General features: G+C 44.9%; 3 non-coding genes across 3 annotated transcripts; all 3 read left to right on the top strand.

The window, feature by feature from the left end:
- Window positions 1-4,871: 4,871 nt before the first annotated feature.
- LOC133925698 (U2 spliceosomal RNA) lies at window positions 4,872-5,068 on the top strand. Its single transcript, XR_009910970.1, has one exon. It is a non-coding gene; the product is annotated as a U2 spliceosomal RNA (small nuclear RNA).
- Window positions 5,069-13,775: 8,707 nt separating this feature from the next.
- On the top strand, window positions 13,776-13,969 carry LOC133925723 (U2 spliceosomal RNA). The gene has a single exon (XR_009910991.1). It is a non-coding gene; the product is annotated as a U2 spliceosomal RNA (small nuclear RNA).
- Window positions 13,970-15,052: 1,083 nt separating this feature from the next.
- LOC133925705 (U2 spliceosomal RNA) lies at window positions 15,053-15,249 on the top strand. The gene has a single exon (XR_009910976.1). It is a non-coding gene; the product is annotated as a U2 spliceosomal RNA (small nuclear RNA).
- The last annotated feature ends 756 nt before the right edge of the window (window positions 15,250-16,005 follow it).

The following is a 16,005-nucleotide window of genomic DNA, read 5'->3' as shown; positions in this document are numbered from 1 at the left end:
ACTGTTAGATGAGGATGAGGGCCGAGGTGTTGAGGCCAGTGGCTTTGAGGATGAATGGAAGAGATGTCTCAGTGAAAATCAGATGAAAGTGATTACATGGTAGAAGAAATAGAGGCTGTACGTAATATTGTTGTGTATCCTACTGAAAGCAAAGATGAGATAGAGAAGGAGATAAAGACGCTAAAGGAGTTTTACAGTAGCCCAAGCAAGATGGGGAAGGAAGTAGTGGCAGAAGTTGCACAAGAAAATGATGAGGAAGTAGAAGACAAAAGCTCAGATAATGAGTACATGCCAGGAGATGCAGGGACATCAGATGCAAATGAGGAGGCATATGATATTTTGAAGAAATTCAAAAGGTTGAAGAGGCAAATGAAGAATGGCCAAGCTGCGGATTTGGATGATGTTGTGCTAGATGGATTTACACGAAATACAACTGGTTCTGTAGGCATAGAGATTGATGATGATGGGAACGGCACCCCATATGACGACTCTAGTGATGAAGAAATGTCTTCGGAGGAGGTGGACAGTGAAGGGAATGTTAGGAAAATGAATGATGGGTACCTAAGGTTTAACAAGAAGAATGCAATGCCCATATTTAGCTTAGGCATGAAGTTGAGTGGCAAGAAGCAGTTCAAGAAAGCAATAATCAAGTATGATTTGGCTGAGAAGAAGGTCATTAATTTTGTGAAGGATGAGCTAGGGAGGGTGAGGACAAAGTGTGATTGGGCAGGTTGTCCCTGGGTTTGTTTGCTTTCAAAAAACTCGAGGATTGATAGTTGGCAGATAGCTACTTTGAGAGATGAGCATGCATGCCCTCCAAGAAGGGATAACAAACATGCTACTTCTAGACGGATAGCTAAGAAGTATGAGAAGTTCATTATGGCTAACCTCATGTGGAAACTCAGTAGCATGAAGACAACTATCCAGGAAGATATGTTTGCTGATGTGAGCTTGTCAAAGTTGAAGAGGTCAAAATCAACAGTGATGCAGAAGTCTTTGGATGCAACCAAGGGTCAGTACCAAAGGATGTATGACTACCAGCTAGAGTTATTGAGGAGTAATCCTTGCAGTATAGTAATAGTGACAAAGGAGCCAGATATGGAGTAGATAGGAGAACCTTGCCTTGTATTTTCATGCTTTGAAGTAGAGGTGCTGGGTGAGTCAAAACCCCAGTCTTTTCAAACAAGTAACAAATGAGCTATGGTTTAGGCATTGCACGTATTTGGGGATAACAAAGGGATTCCTTTCATCTATTTGCTTCTGACTTTAGTTCCATAAACTTCCTAGTGTACAAACTCTCAATGTTTTTTTTTTTAATTCAATCGGTGCTCTGTATTTCCCTGCTCCTTTGCAATTTGATCTCTTTACTTCTGTTATGTTCAAAGAAATTTCATGCCATTGTGTGTGTTCGACGCGAGGATTGACTTCATAATTTGACAAGGAGGGGAAAGTGTTAAAATTAGAGATATCTCTTTACCTTTGCAACTTTGTGTGCCACAATCATCATCTGATTTACACATACAGCTATTGTTTCATATGAGTGTTTCGTAGCGCATAATGTCCAATATAGGTGAAAGGTTCTGTCAGGATTATGCAAACACCGCAATCAGATCAATAGGCTAATGGCAATAATCGAGTCTATTATCCAAGAATTCCTTGAGAATTCACCATCTTTATTTGTCACGTACTGTTGATACAATTTGGTTTGTAAGCACTGAGCAGTAAGTAGTGCCTTCATTCCATCTCCATGGCTGGTGATGCACATTCATGTTCTCCATCATTTAGATGGCAGTGGCGCAATCTTGAGTGAGTCTTGAGTGTTGATACATGATCAAAGTGTTGAACAGAAACAGCAAAATAATGGTGTGAGTATTATTGGATAAGCATATGGCGTGAGTATTATTTGATAAGCACTCCAATTCAGTTGTGCTTCATGTCTAATTTGGTAATGAGCCCTTATGGTTCGAATTCTAAAAGAATAGACACAACATTTCAATTTTTTATGATCTTATCAAGAAAAAAGGATGGTTCCATCCATGGGCCTAAGGGGTTCTGCTGTCGTAAAGGAAAGATCAGTCTGTCCAACCCAGATATGCCACCCGAACTTACGAGGCTATGGTCAAACGTAGATTCGGATGCCAAGCATTTTCAGGACATCATTAGGTTCTTCAATGGCCATTTCTCATTCACTTCTCTTTATTGTCGCCTTGACAGCGAGACCACCAACATGGCAAGTAGTGGTATCTACACTTTTCAAGCTCACGGTCAAATGTACCACAACATACATTCATTTGAAACTAATGGCTTGGACCCCCAGCATCTATAGAAGTACTTCTACGATGACGACCCAAGTCTAGAGCACCAGTATCGGTGATGCTACGAGAAGCAACACCGGCAAGACCAAGAAGTCATCGCGAGGCTGGTTGGCATACTTTGTGACAACCCATACTCTTAGCAGTTCAGGAGTATGGGACAGGTCACAGACCTTGAGGATTACTGTGTGACACTAAATCTTGATAATAGGCTCAACCAAAGGATGTATAATGTACCGCTCACTTCAGAGGTGGTAGCCGTGTGGGTCGAGGACAACAGGCAACGGAAAAACTTCGACTGTAGCGTTATCCTGCATAGGAACAACAGTGAGACATATGGCATCCGGTCGTATCATGAATGCTATGACCCTCTGTCATACCCTCTCTTCTTCCCGAGAGGCGAAATTGGTCGGCATCCCGATATCCCAAAGGTTGGTGTATCCATGGATGCGGTTAGGGTGGCTCGTGCGGCTCGTGGTAACAATAACGAGGATCCAGGTTGATATTCTCGTATAATTAATGTTTTTAGCACGGGTTTTGCCTTTGCATTAATTTATATCTCGATTAACATATGTCATCCAACGCTCCACGCAGGTTCAAATAGTAGGTTGTGCGTCTCTGTGAGGGACTACTACTGCTACAAATTCAAAATGAGGCCAGGGATATTCAACCCGATATTGTTTGGCAAAAGTCTTTTCCAGCAGTTCACGGTCAATACTTACATCAAGATCGAGAGTTCACAGCTAGGCTAAATATGGAATCATCAGAAGGAGATAAGGGCGGACCTCTATCAAGGCTTGGTGGACATCTTTTATGCTAGAGAGAGTAGAGAGGATGTGGTTGACAAACGGACCGTGCTGGCCACATTGTTTATCGGAGGACCTCAAGATAGGAGGTATCGATGCATAGATGCTATAACATTGGTGCGGAAGTACGGGAAGCCGGACGTCTTCCTCACGATGACCTGCAACCCTTACTGGGAAGAGATAACGGGTGTGCTCAAGCATGGCTAGATACCCCAGGATCACCCGGATCTCGCCGTGCGTGTTTTCAAGGCGAAGCTCGAGGAACTAAACAAATAGTTGTTTGAGAAGCACATGCTTGGTAAGGTCCAGGCCTATGTCTATGTTGTGGATTTCTAGAAGAGGGGATTGTTGCAAGCCCACTTCTTGCTGATCATGCAGGTCAAGTACAAGCTCGTGTGTCCGGAGTAGTATGATTGTATCATCTCTGTCGAGCTCCCAGATAAGCATAAGTACCTAGAGCTATACAAGATGGTTGTCAAGCACATGATGCATGGCCCTTGTGGTGTGCTGAACTCCCAGTGCCCGTGCAAAAAAGATCGTAGGTCATGCAAGAACCATTATTCGCGTCCTTTCAATGCAGCTACCATGCAAGGCAAGGATTCCTACCCGGTGTACAGGAGACGGCAATGACGGTCGCCATGCAACGGTTCAAAAATGCCAGCTAGACAACAGGTAGGTTGTCCCTTACATCCCTTACCTCTTGCGGCTGATTTTGGAGGAGTCAAAAATGTTATCATGTGCAAATTAGCAGCTCCCATTACAACACACGAGCATTCAATTATACGGTCTAATTTGCACACACATGCAGGGCAAAGCCATCCTTCATCCCCCAAAGGTACTAGACATAAAAACAGTTACAAATGAGCAGCAGATCTGCCATGTGGCAGCACAGAGAATCACTTTGGTATTAGATTTTTTTTTTGATATTAGATTTTTTTTTGATATTAGATTTTTTTTTGAGAGGATCTATGATAGTGGCTTAACATCGGGGTCCTTGCGTATCACCTAGGCGGCGTTAAAATACATCCTAGGCTTGGCACACCCCAACCAAAACAAATTAAAGTTAATAAGGCCAATCCTAGTGAATTATGCTAATAGTTAGTAATAACTGATACTTTGTAAATTGTTAATGACCATGTAGTTACAATGAGAGCGACCCCAGTGACCTTTTTTTTTCTGCATCCGCCCTTAAAACCAAGTGCTGCACACAGTAGCAGCTTGCAAGATAGAGTTCAGACATCAATTTGGCACAAAAGCTAGTTATTCCTTCCAAATTAGTGGCTGGCTAGTATTGCTGGCGTGATACATATTTTCCTTTTTTTTCTAAACGTACATAAACTTTGTTATTTCCTTTATCAATATATTCATCAGTAAGGGCTTTCCCTTGTTCTAAAAAAGAGATGTTGAGGACTTAATTTTGGTTCATTGAGAAAAGAGCAAGACCAATCTGTATTTGGCCACAATATTTGATTCAGTATTTTCTCTAAGGGAACATTGACTTCATTCTATCTGGCCATTGTGCTTTCTTCTCGTGACAAAAAAAAAAAGCAAGGCGAGAAATAAAAAGATAAGTCCATTTTGCTCTAACTGGATACGGCCTGTTAGGTTTGCCAAATTCCGCCCAAGTAGCATCTGCACATGGGATGAGGAGGGACAGCTGAAGGTGCTGTTTAATTAGTACCACCTTGGTCAGCTAAGGTGCCGCTTAGCCGGAGGATGCTATTAAAGAAGGCACAGCTCTCCATTACAACTCATACCTTTCTCGGCCTTTTGGCTAAGATCAAGTGTAGTATCTGTTCTTATCAGTTTAATATCTGATACGTAGGCCATGTGTCTACTTTGATATTAAATTTATTTTTTGTGGGGGAGGGTCCATCACAGTGGCTTGCCATTGGGGCCCTCGCGTGTCGTCTAGGCGTTGCACTACAGTCTAGGCCTGGCGCACCCCAACCAAATCAAATTAATTTTTACAAGCTATGCATTAGAAGTTGGGTACGGCCTGTTAACTTCTGCCAAATTCGGCCCAAGTAGCATGTGCGCATGGTATCAGGGAGAGGAAGGGCGGCGCATAAGAGATATTTTTATTTTTTAACTAAAAATTGACAATATATGCATCTGTTTTATAATATTGTATATGTAGATTCGACAGGTCGATGTAGACGTCATTGTAGCCAACTCGATAGGTCCAACGGTTGATAACTTACGGTATAAAACACCATGCTGCTTTTGCCGTGGGGTATCACACCAAACAGAGAGAGGGAGGGGAAGGAGAGGAAAGCAGCCCTGCCAGAATCCATAGTTGCCTAAGGTAAATTTTCTATCTTAGTATTTTTTGAAAAGCCAATTAGTTAGCCATCGTATCTAGTTTTAGATATAGGTTAGCTATAAAATATAGGATTTAATGATATTATACCTATGATTTTTTGTCTATATTTTTATTACAATGTACATGTACGGTAAGATTTTTGTTTTAGGATACTTGTACTTTTTTACGTAGTTTTTTTATATTTGTAACTATTGGTCCAGTGTTTTAAGGATAGTTGTAGGGAAGCAATGAAAGTCTTTATCAATGCTTAGCGCCCTTATCCCGGCTTGTGAAAGAAAAGGCTTTTCTATGTATGTTTTTAGATATAGTTGTATTTTTCTATAACATAGGTTTTTAGGGATAGTTGTAACTGTTGGACCGAATATTTTAGGGATAATTGTGCTTTTCTGAAGTATGACTTTTTATGAGTAGTTGTAACTGTTGGACCTAGTGGTTTATGGATTGTTGTACCTTTTGACGTAGGTTTTTTATGGTTAGTTGTAGGCTATCGTAGCCTACCATTCCCCAACACCCCAATACTGGTGGGCTTCTGCTATGCTTGCCGCGACCTACAGGGGTTTGTGCAATCCATGCATGAAGGCAACTACAGATGCCATCTTCACCAGTTGCCTACTTCTTCTCCAGCTATGATCCTTAGAGTGGTTCACCATTGGCTGACCTGTATTGGATCAGAGCCCCTACGACACGGAGCTAGATGACATGGACAAACCCACCATGGGTTCATTGTGGTGCCGATGACAGGAAAGATATATGTTATGAAAATGTTGAATCTATTAATTTATGAGTCTAATGAAGCTAACCTACACAGCTATTGGGGGAAAGGCCCAGGCCTACAAAGGAGCCCATGTAGCAAAGCAGCGCATGTAAAGGCCCAAAGGGCTCTTTGTAATGTTTGTATCCCACCGAGGGCTGGAAAGAAAGTATCACCTCCCCCCTCACCTATATAAAGGATCTAAGGGGTCAATGGGAAGGGTTGATTCCTCCCACCTCCACTCTCTCTCTTTGCCTGGAATGAAACCCTTCGTCACTGTAGCTGGAAATAGTTCCAACAGTTGGCGCCATCTGTGGTGATCTGGTTCCAAAGAGTGAGAAGGCCTTCCGACCAAACTTTAAACCCTCGGATCTGCTAGGCTTCACTCTACTCTCACAGCCCATCTGCACGTGGGCCTTCAGACAACAAGCCATTTGCACCATTGGGCGTTAGTCTTTGTACCTGGCCTTCGGGCCACTGGGCCTTCGGAGCAGTGGTCGTTGGCCTTTGGCCCGGTGGGCCTTCAAATCAGTGGGCGTTGTCCTTTTGACTGGGCATTCGGACTACCCAGCCTTTGGACAACCACGCCAATTCCACCGCACAAAATACTTTGGATTAGGCCTTCGCGAGCCAGGCGCGGGCCTTCGGAACAGTGGGCTTCGCAACTATCACGCGTGTTGCGCATTAGACAGGCTTCGGGTAGGCCTTCGGATCGTGCTCGCGGCTGGTTAGGCATAGTCAATCTTCAGCTGGAGGAGTAGGCCTTTGGCCGGCGAGGTCCATCCGGTAGGACTTCGGATGGAGGCCCAGACTTCGATGGGCGATGCGAGCCTACCTTCAAGCCGGTGTGGTGAAGTCCCAGCCGGGCTTCGGCTGGCGAAGGGGTGTGGTCCACACACTCCTTCCCACCAAATCTTTTTGTGCTAAATCCTAATAGAGAACACACCCCAGTCAGGAACCGAGCCCTGGTCTGCACTGCGGTAGGGTGACGTTCAACCACCAGACCGCTCGTGCTTTTGTCTGTCTAGGCACGTTTTATCACATTGACTATCTTCATAACGTGTGTGCCAAGTATGATAGCATGCATAGGACTCTGACGAGCATATCGTTTTTGTCTGATGTCGTATAGCTAGTGTCGTGTGTGGTATAGTTGTTGGCTCGGGAGTGATTTTCCCTCACGCTGAAGTTTAGTTGCTTGCCTTGGGCTTAGCGTAGGGTGCTAGCTCATACTGGAGGTTGTTCTAAGTAGGGTGTGCCTTCGTCAGTTATTCGTGCAAGATTCTTACCGCTGGGGATTTGTTTACGTGTTGTATGGCTTTGGCTTTCAGAACACTTGAGCTAGTCGGCAAGGGAGTTTTGCCCTTTTGGGCTTCGTTAGCACGTTTTACCTCGCTAGGGACTATTTTTCCTCCCGCATGTAGTCGAAGCCTGGCACATATTTGTTCATTACTCACATGTCATTTTACATACTTGTTTTACTTAATCATTATTCATTGTGATGTGCCGAAGCAAGGGATCTTGCATACCTGTGTCGGAGTGATTTCGTACACATGCCTATGCATGCATCAAATTATTTATTCTTCATTTACATGCCGAAGCATTTAAATGCGGTAATCAACACCTTTCATGCATACAACTATTTATTCTACGCACATGTTTATTTTCCGCAAGCTTGCATTACGTGTGCATCGAAGCACTAACATTATTCGCAGGTGTTGAAGCATTTAGTTTTATGCGCGCGACGTGTCTATAAGCGAAAGTGCTTATTTTTCATGCATTTTTGTTACATATACACCGAATTAGTTACTCAAATGTTATCCTTCATTTGCTCACTTTACACACGCGCCAGAGCACACTACTCTTTCGAATGTGAATTTGCAGGATTCTTAACCTCTGCAAAAATATTTATTATTCGTATGCAGCTCTTTACCCTTCGCATGAGGAGATTTGTTTCTCAAAGTGCAGGATATATCCTTCGCGTGAATGAATAAATGAATGAGAGCTCTTTACTGAAGTATTTATCTCCACATGTGTGCATCGGCGTCTACCCATCTCTTGTATGTCGAAGCGCTTATTTTTCACGTGTTCGCATTACATTTGTATCGAAACACGTATTTTTCGCATGAATGCTGAAGTATTCACCTTCTGCGTTTGCATGGCATAAACGAGTCAAAGTACTTGTTTTTATCCTTCACAAGTATATGCGGTTTTTTATTTTCCACTTCAGGGGCTATTTCTCCCTCCCATGCAGGTACTTACCCTTTGCATGATATTGCTCAATATTACATGCCGAAGTGTCTACTCTTTGCATACTCGCATCCTATGTTCTCGTATTGCACGCTGCCAAAGCATTTACTCTTCCAAATATGTGTGCTAACCCTTAGTTCGAGGAACTTCATTCCTCGCTTGCAGGTTTTGGCCCTTCGTTTCAGGTCTTTACCCTTCGCTTGAGAGTTTTAATTCTTCGGTGCATCGAATCATCCATCATTCATATGTGTTTTATTTTTCATATGGCAAAATATACGCTTCATACACCACATTAATGTGCCGAAGTGTTTAGCTTTTTGTGCATTTGCATGAATACATACTTCGCGCATATATACACTTCACACGTTTTTCATTGTATAAGTGCATCGGGATATTTAGTCTTCGCGTATATATGCATCGAACGTTTATTCTTTGCACAGTTGCCGAAGTATTCATTTTCTTTACGCTTGCATTATGTGCATCGAAGCAGCTATTCTTACCCTCTGCTCATGCGAAGTAAGTGTTCTTCAGGCGCTTGCATTACATATGCATCAAAATGTTCACCCTTCGCTCGTATGGCAAAGCTTTTATTTTTTGCGCGCTCTCCTTACATTTGCGCCGAAGTACATATTCTTCACATGAATGCAGAAGCGGCTAACAGTGCTTGCGCCAGCACTGAAGGCAAAAGAGACCATCAGGAACAAATGGCCGAAGTGCTGATTGACCATAAACAAATGCAGTGCACCTCTCGACTTAAAACAAAAGACAGGGGCTGAGACTGTCTGCCACCGCACCGAAGGCAAAAGAGACATTCGGGAACAAAAAGCCAAAATTATGCTTGACCTTAAACAAAGGCAGCGTACCTCTCGACTTAAAACAAAAGATAGTGGCTAAGAGTGCCTGCCCCCGCACTGAAGGAAAAAGGGACCATCTGGAACAAAAAGCTAAAGTGCTGCTTGACCTTAAACGAAGGCAGCGCACCACTTAACTTAAAACAAAAGATGGGGGCCTAAGAGTGCCTGCCCCAGCACCGAAGGCAAAAGAGACTTTCAGATTACATTAATGCATTTATGTATTTCTCCATGCCGTTGCCAGGCTCTGGTCTGGAGCCGGGCAGCGGCTAAGGACCAACGGGGTCGAGGACCGCCTCTTCGGTCTAGCATTTGGCCTCACCTCCAACACATTGTCGCCAAGCTTTAGACGGGTTGCCTCTGGAGCATGGCAACGGCTAAGAACCCGAAGCGTTGCGCACCACCTCCGTTGCTTATTCCCAAAGGTTCCAGATGGACTTCGTTGGGTTAGAAATCTAGAACAAATTTGAAAGAAGGCCCTACCAACGCCGAACCCAAGGAGTACACGATGGCCGAGAACGACGAGTGCGCCACTGCTTCGCCAAGCCCTCCTTAGTTACCCTACGTATGTACCGCAACCAGATTCCTGAGGCCACCTCTCCCCATGAAGGAACAAAGCTGGCTACGATCTATGTGAAGTCTTGGTACCTCGGTCATCCGAAAAAATAGCCATCACCTACGAAGGGGACAAAGAAGCGTGGCACAAAGGCATGAAGGCACACAGACATGCGGTCACCTGTTTGAAGGATCCCCTTACACTTTGTCCCAAATCGAGATACAAGGTCCAAACTATAGTTTTAACAACTGGTGCATCCGGAGGATAAGTACAAAAAAGCAACACTACAATGGCAACTATGGCCCACAGTACGGCCATAGTTGAACGGCAAGACAGGGATGTCCCATGGCTCCACAAGAAGCTCCCCCTAAGGCCACCTTCACCTCCTACTGGTCTCGGCAGGGGCCGCGCATGGAGCGGCGTATGCACATCATCTACGGCCTACCTCCGCAGAAGCTGATGCAGTAGCTGGCCCCTGAGCTGTTGAAAGTTGAAGAAGAAAGCTAAGGAGCCACCATCGGGGCCTCCTCCCCCTTCTTCTGAGCCTCCTCCCTCGCTGCCGAAGCCATCAGCTTCTCCGTAGACACCTACTCCTCCTCGTTGTTCTCCATCCACAGGAGATCCCAGTCGGTTTCCTCATCGTCATCAAAAATATCGATGATCTTAACAGGCGCGGTCTCCTAAACTAGGGGTTGAGCAGGGGCAGAGACGAAAGCAGGACAGCCACCGGCACCAGTGCCGGCAGTCGAGACGACCCAGCCCCACTAAAAGAAGTGGAGATCATTGACATCTCCGAAGACTATGAGGAGGAAGACGATGCCACATTCATGTCAAGGTTAAGTGCTCGCTTGTGCGGAAGTGGTAAATCCAACTAGATGACCCCAACTTTATATCCGAGCCAAGCAGCCACATACACCCAGGAGACAAAGCGGAACCAACGCGGTGTCGATCCATGGCATCCCCCATTAATCCCTGGGGGGCTGTGGCCATATCCCGGTCGTTCCGCTGACACGTGGAAACATCTCACGGCAACGTCTCATTTTCTCACACGATTGTCCCGTCACGTTAGTGACCTAGACTCCTTTCGGCGCATGCCAGGGACATCGGCACAAGACCCCGAATGAACCCACGCATTATCCAGTCAAAACACGCCAGTGACACATCCCATCCTGCCATCCTCAAACAGGTAAACGTGGGGAGTCCCCGATCCCACACGTAATCTCCACTCTGAAAAACTCAAATGGCAAGAAGACCCATCACCAAAGAAGTCCAAAGAATCTAAATCGGCATCAGCACAGACCCCAGAGTGCATCTCCTCCACCTATTCCCCTCCGGCCTCGAGTCCCGATACCTCATATACCAACTCCAATAGGCTCCAGAGCATGCCTCCTTTGCCAATACGTCTTCAGTCTTTGACTTCAACGCCGGCTGCACCTTCGACCCCGGCATAAAGCCCGAGGCGTGTCGCCACCACCAATGCACCATCAGCCTTGAGCTTCGCCATCAACACCCACGGTTCCCGCCGAAAAACTTCTCGGGGACAGGGAATTGCCTTCGGGCATTCTAGTTACTATACCAGGCTGCAGTTCATTTCCTCTATTCTTCTCACCCCTCCGAACGTCGGGGCCAGAGAATGATGGGGTACTGTTAGGGGGAAAATAGACTACCCTGAGGACAACAGTTGAAGATTTCTACCAAATGTCCCCCTAGAGCCTTCGGTCTCCGGACCCTCAGTAGGAGGCTCGACTTTCAGAGGCTACGGGCCCCTTCGGGCCAACTCTCCAGAACGTACGTGGTCTTCCCAAAACTCGGAGCTACAGCAAGCCTCTCTAGAGCCTTGAGGCTCTGGACTCTCTGCAGGAGGCCTAGCCCGCGGAGGCTACGAACCCCTTCAGGCCACCCCTTCGGTGCCTGTGGGCCTTCCAAAGCCTAAAGATGCAGCATGTCTCCAGAGATAATTTTAGAGAAGAAAGGACACCCCCTGCAACTGACTTAACACAAGGTGATAGGCGATTAGTGCCGGTGCAAGTGGAGCTTATCCTGACACCCCAGTGCGATGAAAGTCATCCTGACACCCCCGACAGAGTAGCGTCGGGCCACAATTAGCGACCGGCTCCCCCTCAGGGGGCATGCACCACAATAGTTACCACAGTAGATATTTATCTTCTATGTAAGGTAAAAAGTAGTTATCCAGTATAAGACCCGGTAATTCGGCTAGGTCCTATATATTTGTATATTGTGATAACTTGTACACTAAGCTACATACCACCCTATAAACAGGGGGTCGTGATCATCTCGGTATCGACGGGTCACAAGGAGAACGTTCAATACAACACAAAGGGCAACACACAGGACACAGAGGTGCACAAACACAAAGTCACGCTATGATACTACCCCTAGATCGATCTATTTTTCTACTATCAATACATTTGTGGTGTTCCTTCCTCTCAAACTTCGTCTCCAATCTTGAGTCTCCTGCTTAGAAGAGACTCTTGTTGTACTTGCCAGGGCAAGACGATCTCTTGCTCCAACAATCCCTCTCTTTCAAGGTAGAGACATTTTGTACTGGAAGGTGCGTATGGAGACTTACCTTTTGAGCCAAGGAAATGCAACATGGGAGATTGTGGATTCAAATTATGAGATCCTTGCTGCTCATACTTCTTAGGCCCAAATTGAACAATATGAAGCCAACAAAAGGCTAGAAATATACTGTTCACCAGCTTGAGTCGTAATTAGTTTGACAGAGTCCAGCTCTTCCATACTACTAGAGAGATTTAGACCACTCTTACCGTCTTTCATGAGGGCACTAACCAAATCAAGGCTCAGCGCCAGAGCACGTACAAACAAAAATATGAGATGTTCATGTATGGCCATGGTGAGTCTTTGGATGCACTGAAGGCCTTTTTCAACCAGCACTAAATGAGTATTTTGTAGTAGTGATGAGGACTTGGCATTGATCGTGGAGAAGTTCACCCACTTCTACAATAACTGACAAGATCGGAGGAGAGGGGGCTCTCGCACATGTTATGAGTGTGGTGACACTACTCACTTCAAGGTAGTCTACCCCAAGCTCAAAAAGAGGGAAGACCGTAACCATGACCACGACAAACACATGAAGAACAAGAAGTATTTTCTCAAGAACCACGACAAGATGGCCAAGAAGGTGGCCAAGGCGGCATCATGAGCATTTGTGGTAGTGCTCAGCGACTTCGACACGTCCTCAAGCGAGGATGAGAGCTCAGAGGAGGAGGAGCCATCCATAAAGAACAAGAAGAAGATCAAGGACTTCACTGGCCTTTGCTTCATGGCGGACAACAATGACAATGACCCTGAGCTTGATTCTTCCGAGGTATCACCTTCCTACGACTAGCTTTCTATTCAGGTCGATACCTTGAATGATGCACTTGTTAGCCAGGTTACATTGCTCAAGAAAGCGGTTCGTGAAGTCAAAGAAATCAAGTCTAGGCTAGAATGTTCATCTTCTGAGCTTGAGTTGCTTAGGTCTAGAGCCAAAGATGAAGAGTGTGATAGTTGCGTTGTGGTCATAAGTGAGCTTGCTAAGCTTCAGACTTTACATGCGCCACAATTGTATGCCATCTCTAATTGATCGATGTTTATATACTACATAGGTAATGCATGTCCAAACCAGTCAAAACACTACATAGGTAATGCATGTCCAAACCAGTCAAAACACATGGCCGCTTCAGGGATTGAACATATCATGGCATCATCATGAGAAATCTTAGCTATCAAAAGATAACCAAAAGGAACGATATGTGAACCAAACCGGATGGGCCTCACCTATAACACTATGACATCTTGGGCTTGCTGATATGTTCGGCTAAATAATTAGAATGCCCACGTAAGGAACGGGGTTGTTTAATTATTTAGTACCACATGGAGCACCATCACACATTCCAATTCATTCCTTTTCTCGGTCTTTTGGCTAACATCAGGTATAGTATATGTGTTCTTATAATTTTAATATATGATAAGTAGGTTATTTGCCTACTTTGATATTAGATTTTTTTTTTTAGGAGAATCCATCATAGTGGCTTAACATCGAGGCCCTCACATGTCACTAGGCGTTGCAATACAGCCCAACCAAAACAAATTAAAGTTAATAAGTCTATGTCTTAGAAGCTTAATGAACTCCATATGTTACACGAAAGAGTGAGCTTAATAATAATTTTTTTATATATTTTTTACTTTTTTATTTAGCGGAATTAGATGCCCATTTCAAAATAAACCCCTATCGCCCGTTCAGGTATAAACCTCACCCGTTCAGTGGGGAAAAATAAATCTCGCCGTCTAGGAGGGCGATCAATATCATCGCCCAATTAGAGAACAAGGAGAGTCCGCCTGACCTACCACCGCGGTTTGCACGGCGCCCATCGAGGCCAAGAAATAGACCTTCTATTAAGAGGGTGAGATTTATAAAAATCCGCTCTCCTGGTGGGTCTGGGAAACAAATCTCCCACTGAGAGGGTGATATGTAATCATCGGGTTCTTTTGACCCTGGTGACTTAATGCTAATCCTAGTGAATTATGCAAATACTTAGTAATAACTGATACTTTGTAAATTGTTAATGACCATGTAGTTACAATGAGAGCGACCCCAATGACCTTTTTTTTTTCTGCATCCGCCCTTAAAACCAAGTGCTGCACACAGTAGCAGCTTGCAAGATAGAGTTCAGACATCAATTTGGCACAAAAGCTAGTTATTCCTTCCAAATTAGTGGCTGGCTAGTATTGCTGGCGTGATACATATTTTCCTTTTTTTTCTAAACGTACATAAACTTTGTTATTTCCTTTATCAATATATTCATCAGTAAGGGCTTTCCCTTGTTCTAAAAAAGAGATGTTGAGGACTTAATTTTGGTTCATTGAGAAAAGAGCAAGACCAATCTGTATTTGGCCACAATATTTGATTCAGTATTTTCTCTAAGGGAACATTGACTTCATTCTATTTGGCCATTGTGCTTTCTTCTCGTGACAAAAAAAAGCAAGGCGAGAAATAAAAAGATAAGTCCATTTTGCTCTACGGCCTGTTAGGTTTGCCAAATTCCGCCCAAGTAGCATCTGCACATGGGATGAGGAGGGACAGCTGAAGGTGCTGTTTAATTAGTACCACCTTGGTCAGCTAAGGTGCCGCTTAGCCGGAGGATGCTATTAAAGAAGGCACAGCTCTCCATTACAACTCATACCTTTCTCGGCCTTTTGGCTAAGATCAAGTGTAGTATCTGTTCTTATCAGTTTAATATCTGATACGTAGGCCATGTGTCTACTTTGATATTAAATTTATTTTTTGTGGGGGAGGGTCCATCACAGTGGCTTGCCATTGGGGCCCACGCGTGTCGTCTAGGCGTTGCACTACAGTCTAGGCCTGGCGCACCCCAACCAAATCAAATTAATTTTTACAAGCTATGCATTAGAAGTTTAATTATTTCTGTGTGTTGCCGAAAGAGTGGGCTTAATTCAACAGGTCATAGATTACGGTATAAAACACCAAGCTGCTTTCAACGTGGGGTATCACACCAAACAGAGGGAGAGGCGAGGGTAGGGAGAGGAAAGCAGTCTTGCCGGAATCCATAGTTCCAGAAGGTAACTGTTGGAACCGAAGTCCCGAATAAGGAAAGCCTTCGCTCTAAGGGAAGCCGAAGGCTCCTGGGTGTGTGACACGTGTTTAGAGGTCAACCTTTGGCTTCCGACCGAAGGCCTGCCGCAGGCTTCGCCAACGCGGGCGGCAGGAACTGCAGACGTGCCTTCGGGCTTCGACTGAAGGTCCGTCGTGGCCTTCGCTCGCACAGATGGAGGTCATGGTCCAACCTTCGGGCTTTGACTGAAGGTACACCATGGTCTTTGGTTGCATTTCATGAAACACCACTGCAACACCTATGAGTGTTTAGCCACTGGTAGACTTCGACTTGCCATACGAAGGGGGGCGAGAGATCATCCCCAACAATAGCCCCCTACAAGTAAGGTTCATCTTCGATGGGCCGAGCTTGTAAATTGAAAGATGTGTCTCAACGCCGTCCCCTTCGGCCCGTCGAAGGCTTGCGGGGGGCAGGTTGCATTTTTGTAGATTCCCGTCTGAATTGTTGGTTGCGGTAAAAATATGAATTTTATTATTATTTTTTTTTGGTTTTGGTATGA

This window comes from Phragmites australis, chromosome 7 (assembly GCF_958298935.1).
Source record: "Phragmites australis chromosome 7, lpPhrAust1.1, whole genome shotgun sequence".
Taxonomy (NCBI): Eukaryota; Viridiplantae; Streptophyta; class Magnoliopsida; order Poales; family Poaceae; genus Phragmites; species Phragmites australis.
The sequence above is the reverse complement of the archived record's forward strand: the minus strand, read 5'-3'. Positions and strand labels throughout refer to the sequence as shown.